Here is a 16,585-nt window from a genome sequence, read left to right as displayed (position 1 = left end):
TAAAAAAGGATGTTTTACTAATGCCACGGAAAGCTCTGTAAACGGTATAACAGATAAACGGATAGTCTCTAGTGAAGGTTTGGGCTATGAATGTTTTTTGTGGGGCCATCAGAGTTGTAATGACAAAATAATCTGGATTTGGGTAAATGTGATGAGAAATGTTTGAGTTCATATCATATTGAGATCTTCAATAACATTGACTTTTGATTGCAGACTTGACAAATCTGAGCTCAGTTTGACACATTGTTGACATCTCTTCTTGTCTTGACTCTTTTTCTCAGAAGAAACAACCGACATATTACATAAATCTTTTCTGTGGTTTTCTTTCGTATGGGTCAATATCCGGTCCAGAATGCAAGTGCTCAATCTAAGGAAGAACGTTCTAGAAGACGTTAATGGCACTTCATGTCAAGAAAGTCATTTGGTTTCAGTGTTTTGCTTCCAGTTTGCTTATTGATTCTCAATGCTGGGCTTGACACTGATTCGTGACAATGATACACGTACAGTATGAGCATTAATGTAAGTGTGTTGGGGAATAATGCGTGATGACTCACCCTGTCGAGTATAAGTGTGTGTGTGTGTGTGTACTGTATGTGCTGTAGTCTCTGCATGTGTCTCCCTGCAACACTATTGATTAGTCATGCGGTACGGAGGAGCATGTCCAGCGTAATTGGACCCAAAGGAACACACACACACAGTCATTCTGACTGTGGTGTGAGACGGTTTGAGAAAACTGTCGTTTCATGAGTAGGCACAGTTACACCCGAGATAACAGGATACATCTGTACGGCTCTTCCCAGCACAAACATGCTTAGCAAGTACTCTGAGGAGAACACAAACACTGCATAATGTATAATTGACAGGGTCTCGCGGTCCCCTCCAGCGCTGGGCGAACACATATTAATTGAGCTGTGAATTGCACGCACGCACATGTATGTTTTATTATCTTCGCATTCAGGTTTAGGTCCCCACCGGGATATAAATACCAAGTCCACACACACACACGCGGTAAATGTTTTGATTATCAACCATTAAGCATTCAGGTATTAAAATGGGAAAAACTCAAATTAAAATTCCCCAAATACCGTTTCCTCTTTACAGTATATTTTGTGTCGTCGCTGTAGATTTTTCAGTTCTAGCGGGGATAGCGAACGCTAAAGCTGGACCACTCCACAGCTCATGACAGACATAAGTCTGGAGTCCTGGAGGACAGAGAGTGATATGATTGTCAGTTACTAAACAGAAGAAAGCCTCGGACAGCTTTCAGAAGTGATGTGATGCAATAAAATGTCATTATATTTTGTGCCGTTTGATTCACGTGAGGTGATAAAGGCCGTTGAGAACGTTTTAAAGAGTAGCTTACGCTCAATAAGAACACAGTGCGCACCGACATACAGCAATACACCTGTCTCTTTACATTCACACTATGGCTGTTTCTCAATATGCGTTATGTCCTCGTGTTCTCGCTCTACATCATCAATAACCGTCAAAGTCCGCTTCCAATACTCAAGAACACAAGAGCAGAGAACGCATGAATGTAGCGTATGCAGACTTCTAGGGAATCCGCTTGACCTCAATGCGGCGCGTCCACCCAAGTTTGTTTTTCCGAGGCTGCCTCGCAAGACCGGTCTCCATGAGAACACAAGTCCGTTCTTTGCGTTCTTGGAATTGAGAAACGGCCTACGCTTTACATCATCATCTGCTCACATCCTCTTTAACAAGGGCATTTCAGACCAAACACAATGAACAAGTCTAAAGAGACGCTTCAACCAGACAGAAACCTGACGAGAAAAGGGAAGCTGCATGTGTGCATTTATAATTATCATTTCACACGAATACTTGTGCACGTAACGGTGTTTTTATAGTACATTGAATATAAACAAGCTACAAGTGCCTTATTTGGACTCCGTTAGCAGGGAATTCAACAGCACACGAGGAGAAACATCAAACTCACATAATACAGAACGGAGCTAAAGAATATCTGCCATCTACAGCCGGATCATTGAGCTCTGTGGTTTATTTTATGCATGACTGTTTGAATAAATATTCATGTTCGATTTGGTCTACGTAACAGCATCAGTCAGTCGGTGAGATGTGTTGGGTTCCCTGAGCACAAGACGAGAACACACTTAGTTTTTACACCGTAGTAACTGAACTCGCATCTCTCTCTCTCTCTCTGCAACACTTCACAAGAGAGAGAAGAAAAGATCTTTCAGCCCTCAAAGGTCATTTGTGAAAAAGAGCAAGACCTCATGACAGAACCGTATTTACAGAGAAGGTCTAAATGGATCACACACACAGGAGATCAATGTTGTCTGATAACTGGACCCGGCGACACCTAGTGTGGTCCACGAGTGTTGAGTTCCATCTGATACTGTCTGAGCCCGTCTCTACACCGGCACATCTCAAACCTCTCTCACATCATTTATGTCAAAGTGAATTCAATGACACTCACTGAAACCTAAAGAATTTACTGCTTAACTGATGTGATATTAAGTTGCCAAGCAGTTTAGATAGAGACTCTAAACACTAAAAACACTCAATATTAATGATGCATGACTATTCCTCAAATAAGATCCGACGTCATTCTCTAGTGGACTACATCCAGTGAGATTCCTAACACTCATAAGGGCTTTTCACACTGCGCTTAACCCCGGGTTATCTTCATTCTAAACCCCGCTTTTAACCCCGGGTAAACGAACGTTTCACACTTGTAATTTTGAAGCATTTTACCCGGGGTTATGAAGGGTTAACCCTGCATTGCGGTGCCAAACGTGTGCAGTGTGAAACGAAGCGGGCTAGAAAGATACGACCAGACGCTTAGCAACAGACACCCAATCAAAAACTGAACAGCGCTTACCTCATTTCACAAGCTGTGCACAGTCACAGAAACTGTAAACAATCCTTTGAGTTTTTTATTTATTTGAATAAGTAACGTCTTAAGAGGCTTAAAACTGCCAAAAAGGATTTGCTAGGCGTCAGTTTTTCTCGAATGCGGAACAACGAGGTTTTCGGTTATTTTTAGGGACCATGCACTATTTTTATTCGGTCAGTTTGACGCTGCAGTATTTATCCAATCATGACTGTTGACAGTGCAAATAAGAATGTTAACCCAGGGTTTGGTGATGTAAAGTGTGAATTGTCAGGTTATGAATACCCAGGCAGGGTAATAAGCACTGCTTTGTGTGAAACGTGAAACAGATAGCCCAGGATTCTGTTTACCTGGGGTTTAGAATAACCCGAGGTTAACGATTTCAAGTGTGAAAAGCCCTATAATGATCAAAATGAGTTCTGTCTTTAAATCAAAATCAACCCTGTAGGTGTCACTCTGGTTAACATTCCATCAGTACATTATTTTAAAGAACAAATGTCCTACATATCACGTTTGCAGCACCACTGCGCAGCTGTTAAAGTCATACAAGTTCAAGTTGAAAAAAAGCAATACTGTCTCTCCAAAATCACAGACTAAGGTCACAATAAAGCAACATGTTACCCACCAACAAATAAACCTGGATTTAAACTTTCATAATTTATTCGTCCTCATGTCATTCCAAACCTGTATGTCTTTATACTGCAGAACACAAAAGAAGATATTTTGAAGAATGTTGGCAACCAAACAAAATTGAGCCCCATTGACCATCGTATGATCAAAAAACTGCTGAGACATATTTTTTAGAAAAATCTTTTTTTCTCTTCCACATCTTAAAGCACACAAGAGTGCTTAAAAGACGCCTGAGTTTTTATTTTATTTTGGCCGATCTATCGCTGTAAGTGACCCCACACTTCTGACTGGTACAAGAGTACTTCTCTTGTTCTGTGTTTATTTACTGTGGCTGATATGCAAAGCATGTAGAAGTTTGTTTGTAGGAACCAAGAACTGGTTCCTATTTAGAAGCGGATCCATTCAACATATAAGTACATATACATATAAAGACAGGTTTATCAGCTGTGCTGCTCAGCGGTTCTACAGAGAGTCACGGCACATGCACAGATCATTCTGAATTCAGTTTGATGTGCCGGAATATAAAAATACCATTTAGAAATTCCATACTACGCCCATTTCTAGTGAAAGCACAAACTCGGGTGAGTTTGGTACTGATTACAAATGCTTGCAAACATTTGGCGTTTGACATGTGAGGAGCCTGTGAGCTTCATACTACGCACGGACAGATCAGCGTCACTGACTTACAGCCGCACAAGATCTCCTACAGAAAACGTCACTGTGCTTTAACTCCAGCAACAATCCAACAGCCCGGGACACAATGTGTGTGTCAGTCACACATCTCAAACTACTGTCCTTCTGTTGTGCCTTCAATTCAAGGAAGGATGACAAAACTCTGTGTAAATGTGTGTGTGTTTTACATTAAAATGTATATGAAATTGTGAAAGTAACAAGTCATTTTCTCACTCGTTTTCTCCAAAGCGAGTTTCAGATTATCCCCTAAAAGTCACAAAGCAACCCAAGCAGAATAATAAAAAAGTTGAAATTCTTAGTTCTTTTAAGAGTGAATAAACTCTTATTTTATGAACCACAGCAAACAAAATGTAAAACATACAACTGTGTTGCCATATAGTAACTGATAACTATAAACACTGCGCTTTTGCAGGTGTAAAATGAATTACAGCATTTGCAGTGTTTCACAGGACTGGAAGGCCACTGATGAGCTCTTCTGCCATGGTTTCCATGGTAACAAAGACCTCCTTGACTGGGATTTCCCCTCAGAAATTGGATGATTTTTAACATCAAATATGATTTCAAAAATGAAATTAAAATCTCTTGTTTATTGTTTATATGATCTGTGTTGAAAGCATACTTAATGTTACGCTCTGTAAAGTGGGAGAAAGGCTTTGCAGTGGCTATATATTGACAGTATAACATGGCATCCAGTATCTTATTACTTTTACATAACAGCGTCTATGTAATATTAATGCATTAAGTGAAATCCTATCCCTATAGTCCTTGACATGTACACCTACACCATACGTAAACCTCAATACACATCTTAAAAAACAGCAGCAATAAAAACGAAATGTTTTAGATATGTGATTGACATCCATTATGTCCATCTTTGCTAGTTTCTTGAAGGCATTTTGAGTAAAACAGCTAACCGTTACACTGTAACGCATCACATACAAAAGACCTGAAGCGGATGCGATGAGACCTGTTTTTCTGTTCCCGCATGCTTTCAGTGCATCAGTCATGTCTGCATACTCGTGTACTTCTGGTCTAGCGTTTCATTGGCACACTACATACTGTATTCATTAGTAAAACTGATGAATCTGTACTCTAGAAAACAAAATGTATCACGTCAACATCCCATCTGCTGTTATGTAGCAGAATAAAACAGGCTGCCGTGCCGTGCAGATCGTTGTAAATATGATGTTGTGTACACGGTTGGCAAGAATATAAATTAAACTGTGGCAGTTATTACAGAAGCTGAATGTCAACAGTTAATGTCTTACTACAGTATGAAAGTGTGACGGTGTTCTCAGGGCTGTACAGTGTACAGCACATACTGTATATGTCACACATGCTACGAAAAAATCGCTCTGTGCTACGAATAAATGTAATAGTGTAGCACGTGTGCGATACAGTTTGGCAGGTGCATTAGACAGAGCCGCATGTTTGTGTGAAGTGTGTTTGTCACTGTGCTTGTTCGTGTGTGAGGTAATTAATGGCGCACCACTATTTATTTTCGTTTTTTAGTTTTTGCAATTAAAACTTGTTTTTCGGCTGCATCGAGTCCATTGATCTAGAGCCCTAGATGTGGGAAAACATGTAAGCAATCACGAAAGCGTAATTCTAACGTTACTATTTAAATATGTCATCTGCTTGTTCTGCGCGTCTATGAGTGAATAATTTGCACACTTTAACATGTTACAAGCGTGACACTCGTGGATTTGTCTGTATCTTACTATATGAAGACATGAACACATGAACTTCATCCACAGAGTTGTTCTGAGTTATTTTACGAGCATTTCAATGTTTGAGTAAAGCTACTGTCAAACACATTGAAGCTCAAGCGTCTTCGCCGCGACCCGCCAAAATAAAAGTCATCTTAATTTGAACCAGATGATAAAATGTAGTAAATTTATAATCTGTAGTAAACACTATAGTATACTTTAATATTTACTATAGTAAGGTTCAAATATACTATAGTACACAAGAATTTTACTGCAGTTTACTGTAGTGAATACTATAGTATTTATATAGTATTTTTTATGGACAAATGTATTTACTACTGTATAGTAAAGCATTCAAAATACAGATCTCAGAAAAATTTAAAAGTTAACGGACAGCCCTGGGGTCTCATTTATAAACGTTGCGTATGCACAAAACGGGCTGGAAACGTGCGTATGCCACTTTCCACGCAAAGGTTGTGATCTATTAAAAACAAACTTGACAGGAGAATCTGCGCACCTGTAAGCAAACTCTGACCCATACGTGCACATTCTGGAGACAAGGGGCGACACAAATGGTGAGTTAGTGAACTTAGATTGCAGAAAGTAAGTGTGATAAAAACGATTATAAGCATTAATGCCTCACACACATTTAATTCAACCTCGTATCCGTTAAAGATCCACATTATCAACGAAGATTAAATCTGCAGAGTTATTTGCGCTTGTATTGAGTGATAATTGTTTCATGCACCTTCCTGTAAAATCCAACTCAAATCTTAAATAAAAATTCAATCTAAATATTTAATCAGCGCTGTCTCACCATCACACTATGAGCGCATGAGGAGGAGATGGTCCGACTGCATGGAATATAGGACAGCATCAAATACCATAACTGCAGAACACAGTGTAAATAAATACTAAATATATTTTCCTTAAATACTGTGCATGATCATCAAATGTCAGTCTGGAAATACAGCCATTAAGCTCTCGCACAATCGTTTCTCTTTATGTCGTCGTTATCAGTCCTAACTATATTCATAACAAAACCGGGATGAAGAAACATTCGTCTCTAACAATTATGTCTTCAAATTTTATCTCAGGTGAAGGACGCCACTAATTAACGAGGTGATTTTAATGAGGTGTTAATGATCAGTCTAAATGCTGTAAACATTTAAATGCTGCAGAGACCTTCTTTGGCTTTAATATAATAATAATTATGAGGCTGATTCTCGTACGCACATTTGCAGGTGATCTATCATTTATAAAGCGAATATTGCTTAGAGGTGTGTACGCACGGTTTTATAAATCTGAATATTTTTTGGCGTACGCTATTTTTGGTTTTCGGGCGCATGTACACTTTTAGTAAGGATCGTACGCACAGTTTTATAAATGAGACCCCTGGTTCTTTAGCAGCGATGTGCAGTGGTTGAAATGGGCCACCGCCTGAACAAAAATCAAACCATGATGTTTTTGTTTAATAGCTTTGAATTGCTTCTTGGAAGATAGACATGTGATGTCAGGATGTGAGCGTTTGCTGTACTCTCATCCTAAAGTGTGCCCCCGGATGACGTATACTGCACACAAAAAGCCTTGAGCAAGCAAAAAAGCGGATTGGGTGAATCAACACAAGTGCATCCTGTGCATCAGTCTGAACCAAAATGAACCAGCTGATTCAATAAACGCTTCTGTCGAAAAACAAACAAATACTGAAATTGCCACAGGTAAGTGCTCTCAAATCTTTGCACAATTGTACAAAACCAATAATTTTTGTAAATTAGACATTAACAAGCAGAACTGTATATTCCATTTCTTGTGCATGTGAAATACTTTCAGTACTTTTGGATAGACATGAACTAAACACATTTCTTCCAGGTGTTGACTGTTGAGTCTGTGATTTTAAGGGTCTTCTGAAGTCTCTCATCATCTTCATTAGCGTCTTTTGATGAATAGGAGACTGTAGTGTTTTCACCGGCTGTTCCACCTCCTGTCTGCATCAGATTATCCACCGTAGATTATGAGGCCAAACAGTGTTGTGTGCCATCTGCAGCGCTCAGATGTTTCACAGAGGAGTCAATCCAGGTGCGGTTATTAGTGTAGAGAGAGAGAGAGAGAGAGAGAGAGACAGAGAGAGAGAGAGAGAGAGAGACAGAGAGAGAGAGAGAGAGAGATGACAGAGAGAGAGGGAGAGGCAGAGAGAGAGAGAGGCAGAAAGAGACGATGAGAGAGGGTAGGAGAGAGTGGGCGGGGAGAGAGAGAGAGAGAGAGGAGGGAGAGAGAGGAGAGAGTGAAACGAGAGAGAGACGAGAGAGAGAGAGAACAGAGAGAGAGAGAGAGTGAGCGGAGAGAGAGAGAGAGAGAGAGAGAGAAAGGAGGAGAGAGGAAGAAGAGAGAAGAGAGAGAGAGAGAGAGAACAGGGAGAGAGAGACAGGGGAAGAGAGAGAGAGGGAGAGAGGGAGAGAGAGAGACGAGAGAGAGAGAGAGAGAGAGAGAGGAGACAGAGATACGAGAGACGGAAGACATAGAGAGAAGCGAGAGAGAGAGAGAGAGAGAAGAGTGAGAGAAGAGAGAGAGACAGAGACAGCGACAGAGACAGAGACCAGAGACAGAGACGAGAGACGAGGAGAGAGAGAGAGAGAGGAGAGAGAAGAGAGAGAGAGAGAGAGAGAGAGAGAGAGAGAGAGAGAGAGAGAGAGAGAGAGAGCTTCCAGTGCTGATGTGTGCTGTCTCAGCCTTAGGCTGTTTCCTGTCAGACTGGAAGTACAGTAGGTAACTTCAGCAACTACTCTGCGGTCCACTATAGGTGTTTGGCCGCAAACAGATTTGTTTGCATATGAGAATTGCTCGCTTTAAAATAATATGTCTTCTCATCTTATTGAAATCATATGACATGTCAAATGTGAGAAACAGATATTTACCACAGAAAATGTTCAACTGTCGCACTAACGACACCTTAGCAACTGCATAGCAACACCCTGGCAACCACCTACAAACCACCACCAAACAGACACCGCTTAAGGCAAAAGTATAGTCCGGCCGCCCGCATTATTTGAATAAGTAGCTACCTATCGGCCGTTAAAACACTACGTTCTATATAGTATGAGTGGGAGTAGTATGAATACATTTGGGACACACTGCGTCTGCCATGTTTTATGGTCATGTGACCCGTATGCTCTTTGACCTATGAAGTATTAACAACAACCTATACCTGAGCTTTGATAAGAACACAATTTAGTCACGGGAAATTCATTTATTGGCACTTACGTTAAAAACAGACGTCCGCCTTAAAGTTTTCCACTATATTTATTTGATTTACTTTTGAAATGTGACCGTTGCTCAGCTCCCGTGGCATCATGGGATAGATATGTGTCCATCCGATCCACACTCACCAATCTCAGCGTTAGTAGACCAACCGGGATTTTCTCGCCTACTGTTTTTTGCATACTGAGGTTTCGGACATACTATTCATGACCCATACTCATTTTCGCCAATATAGTATGGAAGTAGGCGATTTCGGAAAAACCGTTAATGAAACAACAGAAATAAAATAGAAGAAAATATCCGCTAAGCGAAGCAGTGCATCGCTTTTTGCCTCCTTGATAAAGGTCCATAACAAAAAACTGCACTGAAAATGATATGATCTACTTCCTGTAAAATCACTTACACAAGTTTACTCTGAGGGTCCAAAAAACTGCCCCTAAACATACCCAAAGAATTTACTCTGATCCACAAGATCATGTAAGACTCACGTGAACACAAAAGCAACGGAGAACAGATGGATACTCAACTTGCTGAACCCGGATCAGTCTAGCTCTATTATAAAGCAACAAACAAGAATCTATTCTCTGAAACTGTGAAAACACACACAATGGATTTTAAATAACCTCATTAGTTTCAGAAGCAGTTTCTTGAAGGTCCACCGCTCTGCATGGGATGGACGGCCTAGACTGGAGAAGTTCTCTTACAATCAGAGATGGTCATGATGATGATCGTCTCATTGACTACTTGCACAATAACCGGTGCCGTCACGAGTGAGCTGTGCTCTGTCAAAACAGACATTCAGACAGATATTGCATCCCATCTCAGACTCGCGCTGTAAATAAGTTTCCAACATAAACGGTGTTTTTAGACACAATCAAATTACAAGCAGAAATGCTTCTCGAGATGGCTATACTTTATTCCTTTGTCCATCCAGCTGTTTTAGGCACAAGATCATAAAAGTCCTGTAACTGTTACCCAAGAAACACGTCCGGTCTACCCTAAAATTACTACAGCGCTTTCATAAGACTGCACGGTGAACCAACGGTTTACACAACCCTGAAATGAGTCAATTTTGGAAGTGTGTATTTTTGCACATCCCTATCTGAAATAACTTGTTTAACTACTACTGATTTTCATGAATGTTTTCGTTGCAATGCATACAATGTGTCATGTCATACAAAGGTGAAATGCAGTAACTACAACCTTAAAGCAGTCAAAATGAAACAAAGGTTTTTGATTCAATTTTGATTGATTTGATATTAATTTTCACACGCATTTTTTTCTGAGCCAGAGCATGGTTGAGGAAAACCAGTCTGTCACTGAACAGATGATTATCTAAAGGCTCTTTCACACCGATAACAATAACAATACGTTTGAGAAATACATCTGTGGGATCAGTGGAATCCACAGCACAACTACAACAATAAAGAAAATGAGGAACGATACATTGTTGGTGTCACTATCAGAGCAATCTGATGGATGATAAAGCCAAACTCAAAATCCATTCAAAAGGCTCACACATTAAAAAACCTAAAAAAAAAAAAAACACTGTTATCATCTGTTTGTGTAGACGACAGCTATAGTTAAATTTACAGACAGGGCTGTACAGTGCGACATACTGTATATACATGTTACGAAAAACTCTGTGCTACGAATAAATTTTATAGTGTAGCACACGTGCGATACAGTTTGTCAGGGGCATTAGACAGAGATGCGTGTTTGTGGGAAGTGCGTTTCTCATTGTGCTTGTTTGTGTGTGACATTAATCAAAGGTGCTCTGATATTTTACTTCGTCTATTTTGCTAGTTTTCCGGCTGAATTGAGTCCATATAACTAGATGCGGACTCCTGATATTTAAAGTATCAGTGAAATTAAAAAGGACAATGCCTATTTTTTCATTAAATATTGCAGCTTTTATTGTAAATAGTTCATCAATGTGGGTCATTCTCCTTTTAAAATCGTGTGCCCTCATAATCTTCAGTTAAAATCTGAAAATGCACTTCCGTGCTGTAATGACTATCCATCTTAGATGACGTATGTTAGACGGCTTGGGCGGAGCATCTGTTAACTCCTCCCCTTCAACGGTCAGTCTGCTGCCAGTTCCATTTCAAAATGCAATGGATGTTTTTATACATCCAATCAAATCGCAGAGAAAAATGAAAGCCACACCCACTATTTTCTCATTCAAAATTCCATTTCACTCGGGAATGCGTCAAAATACGGAAGTAAAAACGATGTCATCTGGCTGTTCTGAGTGTCTGAATGAACTACACAGTTTCACGTGCAACATGATTCGTCTGCACTGTATGAGGATATGAACACATGAACTTCATCTCCGGAGTTGCTCTGAAAGTTGATTTCAGGAGCATTTCAAAACTATCCTCAAATACACACTAAGACTCAAGAGTCTTCCCCACGACCCGTCAAAATAAAAGTCCCGTTAACCTGAAAATATTACTGTAGTGCACTATAGACTTTGCTAGAGAAAATTGAAGTACCCCTGTAGTAAATTGATAAACTGTAGTAAAGACTGTAGTATACATTAGTAAGGTTCAAAAACACTATAGTATCTAGGAATTTGACTGCCGTTTACTATAGTAAATACTATAGTATACTACAGTAATTTATGTGGACAAATATACCACTATTGTATAGTAAAAATGAAAAACACACTTAGAACAATTAAAAATTATATGGCCCTAATTTATCCATCTGTATGTAACATTAAAGGTGCAGTGAACTGGATGTTTTTATTGTTTTATACTATTGTCTGATGTCTACTTATGATGTTTGTGTGGTTTTTACATTTGAAAACATCAAAATCAATAAGTAATAGGCTATTTTCTACCCTGGTTTTGAGGCCGGCTGGAGAAACGCTCAGTTTTTAAGGGCGGGCCGCATAGAAGACTTGGAAGTAAACGCCCACTGCTATGATTGGATAGCAGCTTGCGTAGTTGACTTAGTTGGAGCCTTCTGTGAATTTGGTTAGACACGTAACGTTACGTAACTTGATTTTACTCAAATTTACAGACTTATTTCCCGGATGTGATGGCAAGGCTTTGCGTATAGTTTGTATAGCCTATAGTTGTATGGTGTTTAGTGATATATGACCGTACCTGTCAGCATTTAACACCCGCGAACCGGACAAAAGATCACCGCGATCGCGGGTCTCAAATGTTCATGATAAATAAACAAATGCTAGACTCCCGGCCAAAATGACCCAGCACCAGAAATAATACCAAAACACTTCAAACAGCCTCCATTATTCGCAAACGGTGGATAAAATCTTGAAAAATGATATATGAGCCCGCCAAATCACAGAGATGCCGATTACAATTATTACAAATGACTGGAGGTCCCCAGGTAATACTATCAGGGCATATCAAGCGATCTCTAACAAAGCAATAGTGACACAAATATGTTTTACTCACACAAGATTGCTGCGCCATTCCTATCGGATCCAATATTGACGGCACAGCACTGCTTTTTCATTTTAGTCTCTCCGCAAAGACTTGTTCAAGGAATCCGCGTTGAAATGAAGCAAACAACCGCTCAATGTTTTCCCCGCGTGAGCTGGAACGTCTTTAAAAATGAACTTCAAGCACGCATTCCTACTGTCGGAATCCGAAGGAAGGTTATAGCGACTGTGTTCTTCCACAACCAGGCACTGCACAATACAGTATTTTGCGATCTTTAACGGCATGATGCTGACACTCGCTCTATCTGGTTCCGTGCAGCTCGTGTTCAGTACTGTCATACGCGAACCAGTGGGCGGGGCTCCAGAAGTAGGCGTTGATATTCTTCTGTGGAGGCGGTGTTCATAGATAGGTGCATTCCTGGCCCTGCCGTTCGCTGAGCCTCGATCGTGTCAATAACAGTTGTTAGTTCAGTAACAAGGGCGTTTTCAGGTCTGACACTTACAGGATGTTCGCTTGAATATGATTCCCTCTTATATAATAAAAGCTCGGGTTCAAATTGTGGTCCTAGTTCACTGCACCTTTAATGTCCTTTGTCAGTTACCTGCCTATTCATGTGATGAACATCACTTCCATATTTTTAATGATGACAACAGACGTTTTATACTTGTGCTACAACTTTTTGGCATGTGCCACAAAACTTTAAAACTTTGTAGCACCAGTGCTATTAGCAAAAAAAGTGAACGTACAGCCCTGTAGATATCCTTCTTGGTGTGAATGGGCCTTAACAAGCAACACGTTATTTTTAACACGATGTGTTAGATGTGCTGTTATTATTGTAGTAGTTCCTTACTCGTCTGTCTGCCTGTCAGTCTGTCTGTCAACAGTGCTCAATATCACCAAGCATTATGTGCATTAAGACATGAATTACACAAGCACCAATATTTCCACTGTAGGTGTTACAGGTGTTTCTGTCTGTATAAAGATTTGTTGCAATTGGCCAGACTGTGTGTGCGTGTCCATGACGATATCATTCCGTTTCAGTCTCCTGCATTATTAAAAGAGTCTGTAATTGGCAGAATCAAGCTGTGGGTCAGTTTACTGTGGGTCTTTATCATCACCTCTCTACAAAAGCACAACAGCCTTCTCTCAAATCATTCATCCACATGCTCACATGGACAAAATGAGCCTCAATTACATATCAATAACAACTTAGACATATCCTGAATGATGATGTTAAATGACAAGCTTATGTAAACGATTGAACACGTTATCATGAAACATGTCAATGTTGTGTCAGTCATCATGATCCTCATGCAAAGCAGAAGATAAACTGGACATTTTGCCTCTGCTCATTTCTTCACATTGACCTCTTCACTTTGGTTTGATGTAACTGACCGAGAAGGCCAGACTTTCAGCCCGCTTTAAAGTTCGATCCGTTCCTTTCACAGAGATGTGATGTGAACACAATCCTTCTGCATAACATCTTTTGCGTTTCATGGGTGTAATAAAGTCATACGAATGTGTAATAACACAACACAATACGTAAAAAAATATGTAAATGCGTTGTATTAAAAACGAATTAAAGTGTCTGGCAAATGCATATGTGTGTAATAAAGTACAGATGTGTTGATCTTCTGGTATCTATCCATAACTACACATCCAAATCATGACCATATCACATTTAACTTGACATTAACCGGTCAGAGTCACGTGTGTTATTATGGTATACCAAAACAGGAAACATTCCCATGTTTATATCAGATACACTGCAGTGCCTGACCTTGGGCTTTGAGACCCCCAAAAGTCAAGGGGTCGTGGGCAAGAGGTCCAGTTTTCAACAGACAGACATCAGTAATATAAAGACAGCCTACAGCCTTTAAAACTAACCCAGACAGTGTTGACATGCCATGACATAACATCATTTCAACTCAACACGACCATGTCACAACGAGAGTTTGAGTTGTTATCTTATATGAGGGTCCGTTTTATTGTCCGAATAAACAACAGCATGTCGAGCTTATATTAATGACACACAAAGTCAAGAGGACACAGTCCGAACCATCTGCCATTATAATCAGCTTATCAACATCTAACGGCCTTTCTCAGTCCGAAAGGAAATTAGCGGTGTCTGTAAAAAAAAAAAAAGAACTTATAACAGAAAAGACAGCAATGAAAGCGTTAGAGAAGCGGAACGTACCGGCGGTTCAGTCAGTTGAACGGATCATTTCTTGGCGCAGAAACCCGATGCTGTGAATTAGCGATGCGGTCAAAGGTTTTATATTCCCGCTCGGTCGGCGCTCAGTCTGCACAGATAACCATGCTTACAGAAGGGAAGGTTGTCAAGGTTTGGTGTATTCAGTGAAGAAAGTCGGAAAAAGTGCTGTGTACGGCTGGATTTGAACGCAGTTGAGACGGATGCAGCGCGCTCGACGCTCCGCCCTGCAGTAAGGATGACTGGACTGGAGGGATGTGGAAAAGCCTGGAGTGGATCCCACCAGAGACAGTGACGAGGGATGCGGTAAAGGATGGACTGGATCCTATCACGAACAGTAAGGATGACTGGACTGGAGGGATGTGGAAAACATATACATATAATTATATAAGCATATAATTCAATTAAAAGGCAGTTGACGCAAATTTCCAATAAAAAAAGATTTTCCCCACTACGATCAAACAGCACATTAAAGGGGTCATATGGCGCGAATACGTGTTTTTCTGTCTTTGCTGTGTTATAAGTTGCTCATGCATGTATTAGACACGTATAATTGCAGAAATGAAAGTGTGGGAACAAAAGAGTCATTCTATGTAAAAGCGAATGCTCACCCAGACCTGCCTGAAACGCCTCGTGTAGCCACACCCCCACAAATCTACGTCAGTCCGTGGTATGATTTGACTAAGACCGCCCAAATGTATACTCAAGTAAGGTGGGCGTACCTGTCAGTACAATTGAAGAGGAACCCGATGTTCCAAATATGGTAAGAGGCGTTACATTTCCCTCACACGCTTGCAGTATTCCACCAATCACTACGCACTGGTGAACTGGCCAATCATAGCACACCTCGCTTTTCAGAGCCATGAGCTTTGTTAAAAATCCGCGCGTTTCAGAGAGGCGGAGCAAAGAGGAGATACAAACATGCACGGTATGTGGAAAATACAGCGTTTTTGAACTCTAAATCGTGTGTACACTTTGCATTACATAAACGATTATATTCGTTTTAGCTGTGTCATATGACCCCTTTAATTCAAAATACGTTTCTTCACAGATCTGATCACATTATAATCTCACTTGACAGCAGAAAACCCCTGCAGTTACACACCATAATTTGTGCCAATTTAAAAAGAGAGCAATGAAAGAAGAAATAAGCTACAAACTCACAAATAGCAAACACAATATCACCTATTCATCCAGCACATTCAAATGTTTTAGCACGAGACCGTACTTGTGAAGGGTGTGACGTAAAACATGAATCAAGCTTAAAACTTTAAATTAACCAAATACATAAAATGCATACAATGCTGGAACATCAATTCTGTTGGTTGGTAGAAATCAGGATGAAAGTCTGTATTCTATAAATGTCAAACTGCAGTTCTGCTGGCGCCTTCTGGTGGCCCTCAGTTTAAAACCACTGAAGTATCATACTAGTTCGATTCTCATACAAAGCACATAAGGATCGTAAGTATATACAGTATGTGCACTTTGGTAACAAGCATATGTCAAACGCATACATGTAAATTAGTTATATGCCTCTGATTTGCTCCATCTCAAAGCAAACAGCGGTTAAAAATATAATTTTAATGAACAGGCTATTATACGTTAAATACACTCCATAATGTGAAAACACTGATTATTAATGAGCTCAAACTCATTAATGGCCTTGTGTCAGCAGTAACAATTGTTGCCAATCTAAAATATTAATGACACACACGAGCCTGTAACACACCAAACCGTCAAACTAGCACCAACGAAAGCTGCCAACGCAGTAAAGCACACTGATGAAACCAAATCG

At 40.1% G+C, this 16,585-nt stretch overlaps 1 protein-coding gene across 1 annotated transcript in view; it reads right to left on the bottom strand.

The window, feature by feature from the left end:
* osbpl6 (oxysterol binding protein-like 6) overlaps positions 1-15,050 on the bottom strand; it is a 38,959-nt gene extending 23,909 nt beyond the window's left edge. Inside the window, 1 exon segment of the mRNA XM_057335721.1 lies at positions 14,776-15,050. The gene's annotated coding sequence lies outside the window, so the exon portion shown is untranslated.
* Positions 15,051-16,585: the final 1,535 nt, after the last annotated feature.

Source organism: Triplophysa rosa, linkage group LG6 (genome assembly GCF_024868665.1).
Source record: "Triplophysa rosa linkage group LG6, Trosa_1v2, whole genome shotgun sequence".
NCBI lineage: Eukaryota > Metazoa > Chordata > Actinopteri > Cypriniformes > Nemacheilidae > Triplophysa > Triplophysa rosa.
This window is presented reverse-complemented; position numbering and strand designations above follow the sequence as displayed.